The 12,836-nt window shown below is 38.4% G+C and overlaps 1 long non-coding RNA gene across 1 annotated transcript in view; it reads left to right on the top strand.

Moving 5' to 3' along the window:
- Positions 1-12,836, top strand: part of LOC122804093 — a 280,116-nt gene that overhangs the window by 36,698 nt on the left and 230,582 nt on the right. The window contains exon 2 of the long non-coding RNA XR_006365172.1: positions 10,588-10,826. This is a non-coding gene — a long non-coding RNA (uncharacterized LOC122804093). The remainder of the gene's footprint in view (positions 1-10,587; positions 10,827-12,836) is intronic.

Here is a 12,836-nt window from a genome sequence, read left to right on the forward strand (position 1 = left end):
CTGCATCTGTCACATGCCTAGAGAGTTCTGACATGTTTCTCTGAACGTCTCTCAGGATTTTACACCCCAAACCATTCTCTCCCACATTGACCGTTATTAAGTAGAATTCATACTTGTCTCAGAAAAGGGTCCTGAGGCCCTAGCACAGTCCCAATCCTGGCACCCAACAAGCTGCTGACAGTAACTCTATCCTTGTCCAGCCAGGTGAGTGGGGAGTCAGTATGCTTAACAAATTAATTACCAAATGCTAATATTTTTTATTAGAAGCTAGTTAAGTATTAATTGACTGAATAATCATATTGCTGGTGATTTTTATTTATTTAATGTTTGTTTACCAGGAAAGTCCGACTGGACAGAGCCTGTTCTCAATGGAGGTCTGGGGAGAAATGTTCCAGAAGCATGTGTTTGGAATGTGGGTGGAAACTGGGGCATCCAGAGGAAACCCATGCTAATGTAGGGAGGACATGCAGACTCCACACAGAAGGCACCCAGCCAAGAATCGAACTGGAGAACCTCTTGCTATTAGGTGATAGCGTTAATCTCTGCACCACTGTGCCGGCCAGTTGTAGTTGTGTAGAACTGTATGCATGCATGGAGCAGGTGAGTTGAGGGATTTCTTCTGAGGCTTTTTCTTACAAGTTCTCGGAGGCTTTGGTAAGGATCTTTTTACAGCATCAGCATATGTCATTTTAGTGTGCTGTGTTTCAAAATGTGGTAGTGGTTGAAAAGAGGGTGTGCCAGTGGTTGAAAAGACAGTGTGCCTATGTGATAATGTCTGTGTATTAATGTTTGTAAGAGGGATGCCTCCATATTAGCTAAGTGTTTACACCTCTCTCAAACAGAGCTTTCTGTGTTAAATAAGAGTTCATTATCAGTGCATGAAGCAGTTATTACACTACATTAGGATATCTCATGTGAGTAGGTTGTCAATGGATGGGGAACAAGTTTGCCTTTGTCCAATGCTTTAAGTGTTATCTGGTTAAGTGCATATGGAAGCTAAATGGTACCTGGCTACCTGTGTCCAGTGCTTTAATTGTTATCTGGTTAAGTGCATAATGTAGCTAGATAATACCTGGATAAGTGGCGTTAGCAATGCAGTATCCTGCTTACTGAAGCTCCTGGCACAGCTAGAAGCAGATCAGAGCAGCCAGGCTAAGATGAGGAAAAGCTACTGCTTCCATGGGTGCAATCAAACAACTGACAACCCAGCAAAACAGCAATGCTTTCAGAGAACTAATTTAGGGGAAAAAATAAATTGTGCTCCTTACCTTACAAAATAAACACAGCTGCCTTTCGGCATTTGGAGCCCATAGCATGATTACTGGTTTTGTGGTACTTCTGCAAGAAAGTCTCAACACAATGCTCTGAGAATATGGAGTTCATGGCAGTAAAATGTAGACCTTTTTACCTGCTGAGGGAATTTTCAGCTATTATAATCTCAGCTGTATATATTCCTCCAAGTGCAAACACAAATGAAGTACTGGCCACACTGTACCAGTCAATCAGCAAATTGAAGAGCAAAAACCCTGACTGTGTCTATATCATAGCTGGCAACTTTAACTAGCCTAATCTGAAATCTGTTCTACCACACTACCACCAGCACATAGACTATGGCACCAGAGGAGCCAACATACTAGATCTGGTCTAATGTCAAACAGGCTGTGATGACCCACCACTGGAACAGTAAACAACGAGCCTTTATCCTCACCACTAGCAACAGTGGGGGGTGTACACTGAGAGAATAACAGGTACACACACAGTATTTCCTGATGCACGTCTCTGCATCAAGTGCAGTTTCCCTTAACAGCACACTGAGACCAGAGTCAGTCTGGGGCTGGTTTCTCCCTCTTTCTCCAGATCCCCACTAAGACTCCCCACTGGCACAGCTATAGAGTTGAGATCTCAGCTGAGTGACCAAGCCAAGACCTCCAGCACTCTCTCTGTCCAACCAGCGCTTCATGTCCCTGCCCAAGTAGCTGACACACACACTCTTTGAGGTTTGATTTACACACACACACACACACACACACACACACACACACACACACACACACACACACACACACACACACACACACCACCTGGGAAAGTCTGTCATAGGTATACTAGCTATGCCCCCTTCTGCCCAGCCTTTAATGTAGTTACCACTGCCACCAGCCATCTCCTTATCAGCTACTTTAAGGCCCTTAACAAAGGGTATCCAATCTTACTGTGTAATATTAATATTAACACACATGGTAGTTTGACCAAGAGCAAGGCTATTAAGAGTGGGCCACACAGTGTCACCAAATAAATAGGCAAGTGCTCTCAAAACCTAAACATCTCTACAAAGATTAGCCACAATGAAATGTTTAAATATATTTAATAATAAATAATAAAAGAACAAGACACTACTAAATATATATTCACAGTGAATTCAGAGTTCAAAACCACATTAAATATTTAAAATAACATTGCCGAACAGTCTCAAATAAATGCATCTAAGAGAATTATACTATAACCTAAGAACTTAGTAATAGAGCAAAACAAATGTTGTGGTGAGTGGTACTTGTCATGTTCAAGACCAAATGCAGACTGCTCTGTCTCACTAAGAGACTTCTCAAAATAATATCTAAATATTACTGCTGGGATAGATTGTAGAATGACATCACTTCTTGTCATCTGACTCCTAGTTCCCAGGCAAAACAACCATTGATGAAGCTGGCAGTACTTAGCATATGCCTGTAAAAAATATACAGACAATGGCTTCTCCTCAGATCTCTGTCAGATGTTGGAAGTCATAAAACAACTCCATTCCTTTCATGCTTTCAAGACTAGTAATTAGTTCACACTAAAGACAATATAGAAAGTTTCTTAGTACAGACATTGTGTCTCTTACTGCAAAGAAAACTGAAAGATACCATTTTTATGGCCTAGCATAAAGTCATTTAATTTCAGTTGTTTTTCTGAAGTTGGCTGGACTGAAGTTAGCCTCCTGTATTCCAGTTTCCACTGTTAAAGTACACACATTTAAACAGTTACAATAGTGCATGTACATTTCTCTTCTCTTCCAGTAGGGCACACTGTGGTTACATTTCAAGCACAGTACTCTACAAATAGCTTTTCAACACACACACATCTGTACAAACAGTTTAATATACTCTTGACATACAGTTCTAATACATTTGTAACAGAAACATCTTGTATACATCATATTGCTATTCACTAATGACATATAATTATTTACACAATTCCAGCTAGCTGTGCTGGTAGTACATCCTTTCATCACACAGGCATTCAGGGCAAAGCCCTCCTGCACCTTAGTAGTCAGATCATCTATCCATTATGCTGACTCCAGCCCACAGACCATTACTAATCAGAAAGAAACCATCCAAGAAGCAAATAAAGAGTCTGGCCAGAAGGAGCCATCTCTGCACTTCAGGACTGCTTTGAATGCACAGATTGGAACAAGAAGCTACCACTGCAGATCAGCACACTGACCTGGAGGACTGCACTGAGTCGGTAGTCGGATACATATCAAAGTGTGCGGATGACGTGACAGTCACCAACAGCATCATCACACGTGCCAACTAGAAACCCTGGTTCACAAATAAAATGTGTGAGCTCCTGAGGGCACACAACACAGCCTTCAAGTCAGGGGATAAGGAAGCCCTCAGGTCAGCCAGAGCAAATCTGAACAAGGGAATAAAAACAGCAAAAAGGGATATGGTCAGAAGGTCCAGAGTCACTTCAATGACCTCAGAGACTCAAGGTGAATGTGGCAAGGCATACAATCCATCACAGATTACAGGTCCACGTCAGCACAGTACGATGATAATATTGAATTTCTCAACAAACTAAACACCTTCTGAAGGTTTGAGGAAAGAAATAACACATATGCAATGAAAGCCCCTACCAATCAAGGAGATGAAGTACTACATCTCAACCCTACTGATGTTAGAAGAACTCTGAGTAGGGCTAACCCAAGGAAGGAGACTAGACCTGACAACATCCTGGGTTGGGTGCTTAGAGAATGTGCTGACCAACTGACACATGTTCTTACAGATATCTACAACATTTCACCAAGTCAGGCTATCATACGCAAATGCTTTAAAACTGCAACTATAATACCTATCCCAAAGAAGTCCACACTGTTGGACCTAAATGACTGTCACCCCATAGCATTCACCTCAGTAGTAATGAAGTGCTTTCAGAAGCTTATCAAGGACCATATAACATCCACTCTCCCAGCATCCTTAGATCCATTTCAGTTGGTATATTGACCAAATCACTCCACAGAAGATACTATCTCAATGGCACTTCAAGTATTCATGGCCCACCTGGAAAACAAGAATTGTTATGTGCGAATGTTGTTCATAGACTTTAGCCATGCATTCAACACAGTGATTCCCCAACACCTGATAAAGAAACTTGACCAACTGGGAATAAACACACCCCCATACAATTGGATACTAGACTTCCTCACAGACAGACCTCAGACAGTACGCTTTGGAAATAGCACCTCTGAGCATCACTATGAATACAGGGGTTACTCGGGGCTGCATATTGAGCCCTCTGTTGTTTACCATGTTGACTCAAGACTGCACAGCCAAATTCAACTTGAGCCATATCAGCAAGTTTGCAGACAACACAACTGTTGTATGTCTTGTCAGCATCAATGATGAATCAGCCTATAGAGACAAAGTTAGTCAACTCATTATCTGGTGCGACAGCAATCTCTCACTAAACATGAACAAGACCAAAGAGATCATTGTCAACTTCAGAAGAAGGCATAAAACAGACTCTCCACTAACAATCCACAACGAAATAAAAGAGAGAGTGAAAAGCACAAAATTGTTTTGGGTCCATATCACAGATGACCTAACATGGAGCACTAATACTTATTGCCAGTGTACGGAAAGCACAGCAACGTTTTCATTTCCTGTGAAAGATGAGAAAGGCAAACCTCCCCTCTCCAATCCTTGCTATCTTTTATAGAGGTACCATAGACAGTAAACTAACCAACAGTCTCACAACCTGATACAGCAACGGTTCTACCTCGTAGAAAAAGGCCCTTCAGAAAGTGGTTACAGTAGCAGAGAAAATCATTGGAACCGTGCTCTCTGTCATCCAAGAAATACATCTGTTGTGATGTCTCAGTAGGGCCAACAAGATTATCAGAGACATTGCCCACCCTGCCCATGGACTGTTCACCTATTTATCTTCTGGTAAACACTACTGCAGTATGAGATGCAAAACAGCCAGGTACAACAAGAGCTTTTTTCCACAGGCCATCAGACTACTAAACTCATACTAACTCAATACTCTTCTGAACTCTGAACTCTGACAGTAGGTATCACACATTTTTGTGCAATAACTTTGGTGCAATAATCCCACTGGGATTCTCTTAATTCATATTCTTATTCTTATGCAATCCTAAATGTGCAATAATCATTAGTGCAAAATGTTCCCTGTTTCTGTACAATATTTATGTATAGTTAGTTAAGAGTGTAAGACAATATTGTGTGTCATGTCTGTAGCAACTGTAGTATAGATTGTCTATGTGGAAAATGCCTTCACTTTGAGAAGGAGTAACGGAATTTCATTTAGTCATGCACAAATTGTATAATCTGAATGACAATAAAGTTTACTTTGACTTTTCAATACGAATAACAGCTGGCTATCTGCCAAAATCCATGCAGATGTGTGTCCACCCTCAGTGCTTCTTACTCCAGAACATTTAGCGTCCTGATTACAGTAGAACATTAAGGCAGTTTGCTTGTCATGAGGTGGGGTGGAAGAGGGATATTTTGTTTGCTAGCCAGGGAAGAGCCCTGATCCATCTGGACCATTTTCAGGCTCAGCCTGGGAATGCAGAAATAGAACAGATGAAGAGAAACATTTTGTTTATGAGCAAAAACAACAAAAAGAAGCAAAATAACACAATAATATTATCACATTAACAATACACTGTATGTACAGTATCCATGAAATTTGTATTAGAGAAACAGATGCAATGGAAATCAAACAAAACCATTACAAAAATGTTGTCACCATTCTGTGGACACAGCAGTATTTCCCACTGTGATTAGTGTTCCTGTGGATGCAGCAGTATTCCCCACTGTGATTAGTGTTCCTGTGGACACAGTACTGTTCCCCAATGTGATTACTGTTCCTGTGGACACAGCAATATTTCCCACTGTGATTAGTGTTCCTGTGGACACAGCAGTATTCTCCACTGTGATTAGTGTTCATGTGGACACAGCAGTATTCCACACTGTGATTAGTGTTCATGTGGACACAGCAGTATTCCCCACTGTGATTAATGTTCCTGTGGGCACAGCAATATTCCCCACTGTGATTAGTGTTCATGTGGACACAGCAGTATTCCCCACTGTGATTAATATTCCTGTGGACACAGTATTATTACCCACTGTGATTAGTGTTCCTGTGGACACAGCAGCATTTCCCACTGTGATTAGTGTTATTGCTTTAGGTCATGATGTTTTTTTGTATGTCAAAAGGGAGGGCTGACTTTCAGGTTAATTGTAGGCTATGAGATTGCGAGCGAGTTTTTCATGTGATTTTATTGACATTTGTTGACCAAGGATGTCCAAATGGGAAAAAGCCTTTTTTCAGGAGAGGCCCAGGGAGAGAAGCATCACATTACAAACTTTAAAAAAAGACACAATTTACAGTCAAGTGATACAATATGCCAAGTACAAATAGTTGATGGTAAAAGGTAAAATTCTGCAGTTTAGTTAAGTTAAGAAGTGGAAGAGTTTGTTGAATAAAACTAGATTATCTTATATAAGGCAAGAAAAAAGAAAAAAGTGTTTAGTACAATGACAGAAAAAAAGCAAAGTTGTTTAGCAGGCAGTTATATATTATGAGAGAGTAGTAGTGGAGGGAGAAAGGGGTGGGATGGGATGAGTTAATAAGGGAGACGGACTAATAGCAGAGATAAGAAAAAAGTGTAGAAGGGGGAAAAAGAATAAGGGGAGATTAGGGAAACTGATCCAGAGACATAGATTGACAAAAATAAATACATATATGATATAAGGAAGATGAGAGTTAGGCAGGAGAACTGCATGAACAGAGCCATGAGTTATTCATGAAAGTTTAGAGAGATCTTAAATGTAGTAATATTTGGGGAGCTCCTAATAATTATAGGAAGTTGATTCAAGCTTTAGGTACACAGAATAAAGGCTTTGTCGAGCAGCATTATGAACACTGCGGATGGACAGCATTTGTTTGTCGTTTGAGCACAGTATGTGATTGGAATGATAGATTTGTATGAGTCTGCTAAAAGAGGGGTGGTCAGCAGGTTTGTTTATAAGTGTGTAGGTAGTCAGTAGTCGAGTATAGTTCATATAGTGGGGGAATTCTAACCAAATGAGTTTTCTGAGGGCAGAGGAGTGATGGGTGAAGTGAGGTTTGCTAGCAGCAAAGCAAGGAATTTTATTGTAATATATTGTTCAAGTTTGGACTTTATTGATGATTGATGATTGGAGCTGGAGAATATAGGAGTGACAGACAGGAGACAAGGCAATAAGTAGGTGTTTCCAAAGTTTACTTGGTGGGATTGGTCAAGTATTGTTTACTTCTGTACATCCTACCTAACTTTTGATGGGGATTCTTGATAGAATTTTGAATGCAGAGATCAGATATGAGGTGATTATCTGTGGATAATCATGGAAGTTTAATACGAGTGACAATTTTAATTATTGTGTTGTCAAGAGAAGTGATTCTGAAATTGTCTTTGTGTTGAGTGAATTTTTTTATGTAAAAATAAAGGTAACTTGTTTTCCTTTGGGTTAAGTAAAAGTTGGGCATCTTTGAGTTAGTTTACAGTAAAGTTAAAGGCTTGTAAATTGCAGGTGATTAAGGCTGTTAGAGGAGCAAATAAGCATTGAGTCATTGTTATATTCTATTGATGCTTGTTTTGAGGAGGTTTGGAGATTATTTATGACTGCGTTAAAAAGAAGGGGTCCTAGAATGGATCCTTGGGGGACTCCCGTAAGTACTGGTAAAAATGAGGATGTGTGTTGAGCCATTTAACCGAATGTCTGTCTGTCAGGTAGCTATTGAATCAGAGTAGGGTTTGTTCACAGAGTCCTAGTATTGAGCTTTGTTGTAGGTGATACTGTGTCAAAGGCCTACATGAATGAAGGAACATAGCAGAGATGAGTTTTCCTTCATCTCTGGCTTTACTGACTATGTCTGTGAATGAATGGAGAACAGTTGTTGTACTGTGGGAAGGATGAAAACTATGCTGTTTGGGATTGAAGAGCTGATATTTATTTATTTATTTATTTACTTATTTGTGTGACATTTTTTTAAGGAGGTATTGGATTAGTTGTTTGCAAATGATTTTTTTTCAAGTATCTTGAAAAGTGTAGAAAGGATAGTTATAGGGTGGAAGTTAAAGATGTCAAACGAACTGTCACCTTTGTGAAGAGGAGCAACATAGGATTGCTTCCATAAATGTGGGAAATAGGATTCTGTGATAGATCTGTTAATTAGACTTGGCAGTGGGTATGCAATTACATCAGGAGCCATTTTAGGTATTCAGAGGATAGGTTGCCTGAAGAGGGAAAGCAAGGTTTGAGTTTGTGAAATAGTTTCCTAATCGTCAAAGTGGATAGTGACTGAAGAGAACATTCGGTCGGGGACTTTGTGTGTGAAGAAGATGCAGTTTGGGCCACGCAGAGATTGGAGTAGTGGTATAGAGGTTGTAGCAGGTGAGGCATGTTTGTTCAGGGCAGTTACGCTATCAATAAAGCTGCGTAGCAATTTCTAATTCAGAGCTATTGGGTAGTGGATTAGGATTACATTTAGTGCCAGGGGTGAAGTAGGTCATTGATTGATGTCCAGAATTTTTTTTTTGGGGGGGGGGGTGCATTTATGTTGATTTTGGAGATTATTATAACAATGTTTTTTGTCAAAGTTGATTTGTTTTTGGTAAGTTTCTCAGTTCATTGTATTGTAGCTAAAATTGGGGTTTATTATTTCGCAAGCTAAGATTTATTTCCAGGCTTTATCTCTTTTTGTACAAGAGTTCTAGAATTGTTCGACTGTCAAGGAGTGTGGATGTTTTTCATAATTTTGTCCCTGATGGAAACAAGGCGATTTAGAGTATCCAGAAACTTTATATTGAAGACGGAGCTGGCTTTGTCTAGTGAAAGGTGTTTTAGGAGAGACCAGTTAGTAGACTGTAATGCTGCTAAAACAGACTGACGTTTTACATTTATTGAGTCTGAGTCACTCTATAGATATGTTGCTTGGGTTGATTGGCACAAATCTTCTGAGTATAGGTGGGGAGGTGGTCACTGAGGGAGTCAGGAGAAATGCTAGAGATGCTATATTTGTTGGGGTCTGAGACAATGATCCAGTCCAGAAAGGCTCCATTATTTGTAGTTTTATTGTATCATGTAAGGGTACTAATAAGCTGGGTTAGGACAAAAATGTTAATACTAGAGCTTAGAAACTTGGGTATTAGTGTCACCTAATATGATTTTTTTCAATTTGGAAAAGTTTAGATTATCCAGTATAGAATGTTTTTGAGGGTATTTATATTTTTCAGGGATAATAAAGAGGACAGCGATACAAGATTTTTAATGATTATTTAATTTAAGGAGTGAAATGAGTGATTTTGTATTTTGGAATTTAGGTACTGTGTTTGTTGTATAGGGAGTAATTCCCAGTGAGGCAGAGTAGAAGAGAGTGTCCCACCTCCTTTTTTGCTGAATGGTCAGCACTGATAATACTATAGCCAGGGGGCAGTATTTCAGAGTCAGGAATATGTGCTTTAAGCCAAGTTTCAAAAATGGCCAGTACATCTGGGGAATAGTAGGACACCCAGGCTCTGACTTTATTGAATGTATTACGTCTACCCAGAGTCACAGAAGTAAGGTTTAATTGATTTGGACCTTGGAAATGGCTTTTTTGGATGCCATTAATTGAGGTTTGCTGGTTGGAGGTCTGTGTAAGACCAGAATTAAGGTGTACATCTCCACTCAAAGTTACTTTGGTGAGGGTGAAGAAGCGTAAAGTGGATTTGTTGTTATATTTTAGTTTTTGCTTTAATGGTAGGTGTTTCATTTGGTTGTTACATACTTTTATTTTAAATAGATTACTAGGGTGATTGTTGAAGAGACAGAGTGCAGTGGCGGTGAAGTAATTGGGGCAGCGGAGTTCAGAAAATATTTTGGGTGTAGGAGAAAGGGAGGAGACAGATAAATTAGTGTGACAGGATGTTAAATTACAGAAAAGAACTAGAATAACACACACAGTTTAGAGGGTCATGTTTGTAACTGGAGAAAGCAGTTAAAGGATGAAATGAAAATATGCTGGTGGTAGATGGAGTAGATGAAGGGAAGGTGGGTATGGGGAGAAAAAAAGATGGATTAAATGGTATTCAGAGCAAGACTGGAGGAATTGTGGAAGGGCTAGAACTATGAGACAAAGAAAAGTCGATTTTCCCTAGTTGATCACTTTTATCACAAGCCATTTTCTTCTGTTTACATATTGTAATATCATCACATTGTTTATTTACTTTACTTAATATTGCTGCATACTGAGTTTTAAATTTTTTTTTTCAAAAAGGAAATCAGAAATGATGGAATCATTTAAATTATGAATATCAACAAGCAGTGTTTCCATCTTGCGGATGTTAGCTTGAACCAATAATTATGGTAAAACAAGTCCTGCTGACGATAAAGCTGTGCTCAATCACAAACCAAGTAGTATGAACAAAAATCTAGAACACAGCACCACAGCAAACCAACAAAAAGCAGACGGCAAAGAGCAGTGTCAAATCCAAATAGACTTTTATTCGAACACAGGTAAGCACTTTCATGATAAAATTGCTTCTTCAGACCATACAAAAATCAGCAGCATCTCAAATATTTCAAATGCAATCAATTAAATATCTACAAATAAAAAACTTTCAAGTACAATAGCCATAAAAATTTAAAGGCACAGCTTTCTTTTAAGACAGAAACCATAAAAGGCTATTGTCATAAAAACACACATAGCAGTATACTTATTTAAGAAGCTTTCTTTCTTTCAGAACTGGCTTAAGAGGTACTGATTCATTCAAGCCTGCACCTCTATGCGCTGATAGTTTCAGAATCCATCTTAAGTCTTTCCCTTCTGTGACATTAGTTATATCACCCAACCTAAAACTTTCATAAATTACTTCTACTGCCATAAACTTAAACCTTAGTTAATGCCTTTCTCTAGTATATGTTTAGCTAAGGCACTATAACTATGGCCCTTATTGACACAGTAATAATGGTCTCTAATTCGTTCCTTAAGTCACCTATTACTTTTTCCTATATAAAATTTTGAACAAGTCACACACTGTGCTAAATAAACTAAGTTTTTAGTGTCACAATTAGCTTTAACTTTAAAGACATAATGATTACCATTGTCTGGTTGTATAAATATATTGGATACGTCAATGTATTTACAAAAAGTACATTTGCCACAGATAGAGGTACCAAAACTAGTTGGTTGTAATACTAGATTGCTGTAGTTTACTTGTATTAGGGAAACAAAGATGTCTTTTCAATGATTTTTTGTTTTTATAAATAAAATTTGGATCTGCACTAACAAACTCACGTAGAATAGGGTCAGAAGACAAAATATGCCAATTTGTTGTAATAATATTTTTTATATCTATGCTGTCAGTACTAAAAGTCATACAATAAGCTACATTGCTGTAACAATTATTATGAGCAGTTTTTCTTATTTTTTCTTTATGTGAAAAAAAACGGGCATCCACTGCTTTGTCTGTCTAACTTAACCCTTTCACATGCTTTACTAACTTCAAAAGGTTTATAACCATGTTCAGTAAATTCCATACTAGTGGAACACATAGTTGTTTCAAATTCTTGTTCCTAGTCATGGAGCCTAGAAACTCTTAAAAGTTGACCTCTTACCACATTTCCAAAAATATGTGGTGGACGCATACTATTACGTTCAGGATAACTATGTGCATAACATAGTTTTCTACATCTCTTAGTGTGCAGCTTTCCATCTATGCCCCTATACAAGGTAACATCAAGGAAATCTATATAAGTGCAAGAATGTTTCATAGTAAACTTAAGAAAGGATGTACTTGAATTTATAGCACTTAGAAAATTATTTAAACTTTCAAGGTCTCCTTTCCAAAGAATATATAAGTCATCGACAAAACGCGGATAGAATTTTACATGCACATTAAATTGTTCAACATTTAAGATGTTTACATTTTCCCCAGTGTGCCATGACCATATTGGTATAGCTATTGACACAGGATGTGCCCATAGCTACGCCAGAGGTCTGCAAGTAATATTACTTCTCAAATAGAAAAATATTATATTCTAGCACCAGCTCTATAAGGTAGCAGATAAAGTCTATTTTTTCATCAGTGAGAGAGCCTTCTTCTTTAAGAAACTTTTTTAACATAGGAAAGACCTATTTGGTTAGGTATAACCCTAAACAGAGACATAACATCTAATGTTACCATAATCTATGTACCAGTTTCAGCATAACTCTCAAGAAAAGAGTAAACATCACGTAAGAAATGTTCTGTATCATGCAAAACGATAGCATACTTGTCTAAAATAGGTCTTAAATGTCTTTATACACATAAAGATGCCAGTTCAGTTACCCATCCACCTCCAGCTACTATGAGTCTAAAAGCTGGAGTTACAAGATTTTTATGTATTTTCAGCAAACCATTCAACGTAGATACAACAGGGTGTTCTACTTTAAGATACTGGTACAGTTCTTTAGCAATAACTGTTTCTTCAAAGCAGTTAACAAGAGACTTAGTGAACCTTTCAATTAACTTTTGCACAGAATAA

The sequence above is a fragment of the Protopterus annectens genome, chromosome 6.part0, assembly GCF_019279795.1.
Source record: "Protopterus annectens isolate FY-2018-M chromosome 6.part0, PAN1.0, whole genome shotgun sequence".
NCBI lineage: Eukaryota > Metazoa > Chordata > Ceratodontiformes > Protopteridae > Protopterus > Protopterus annectens.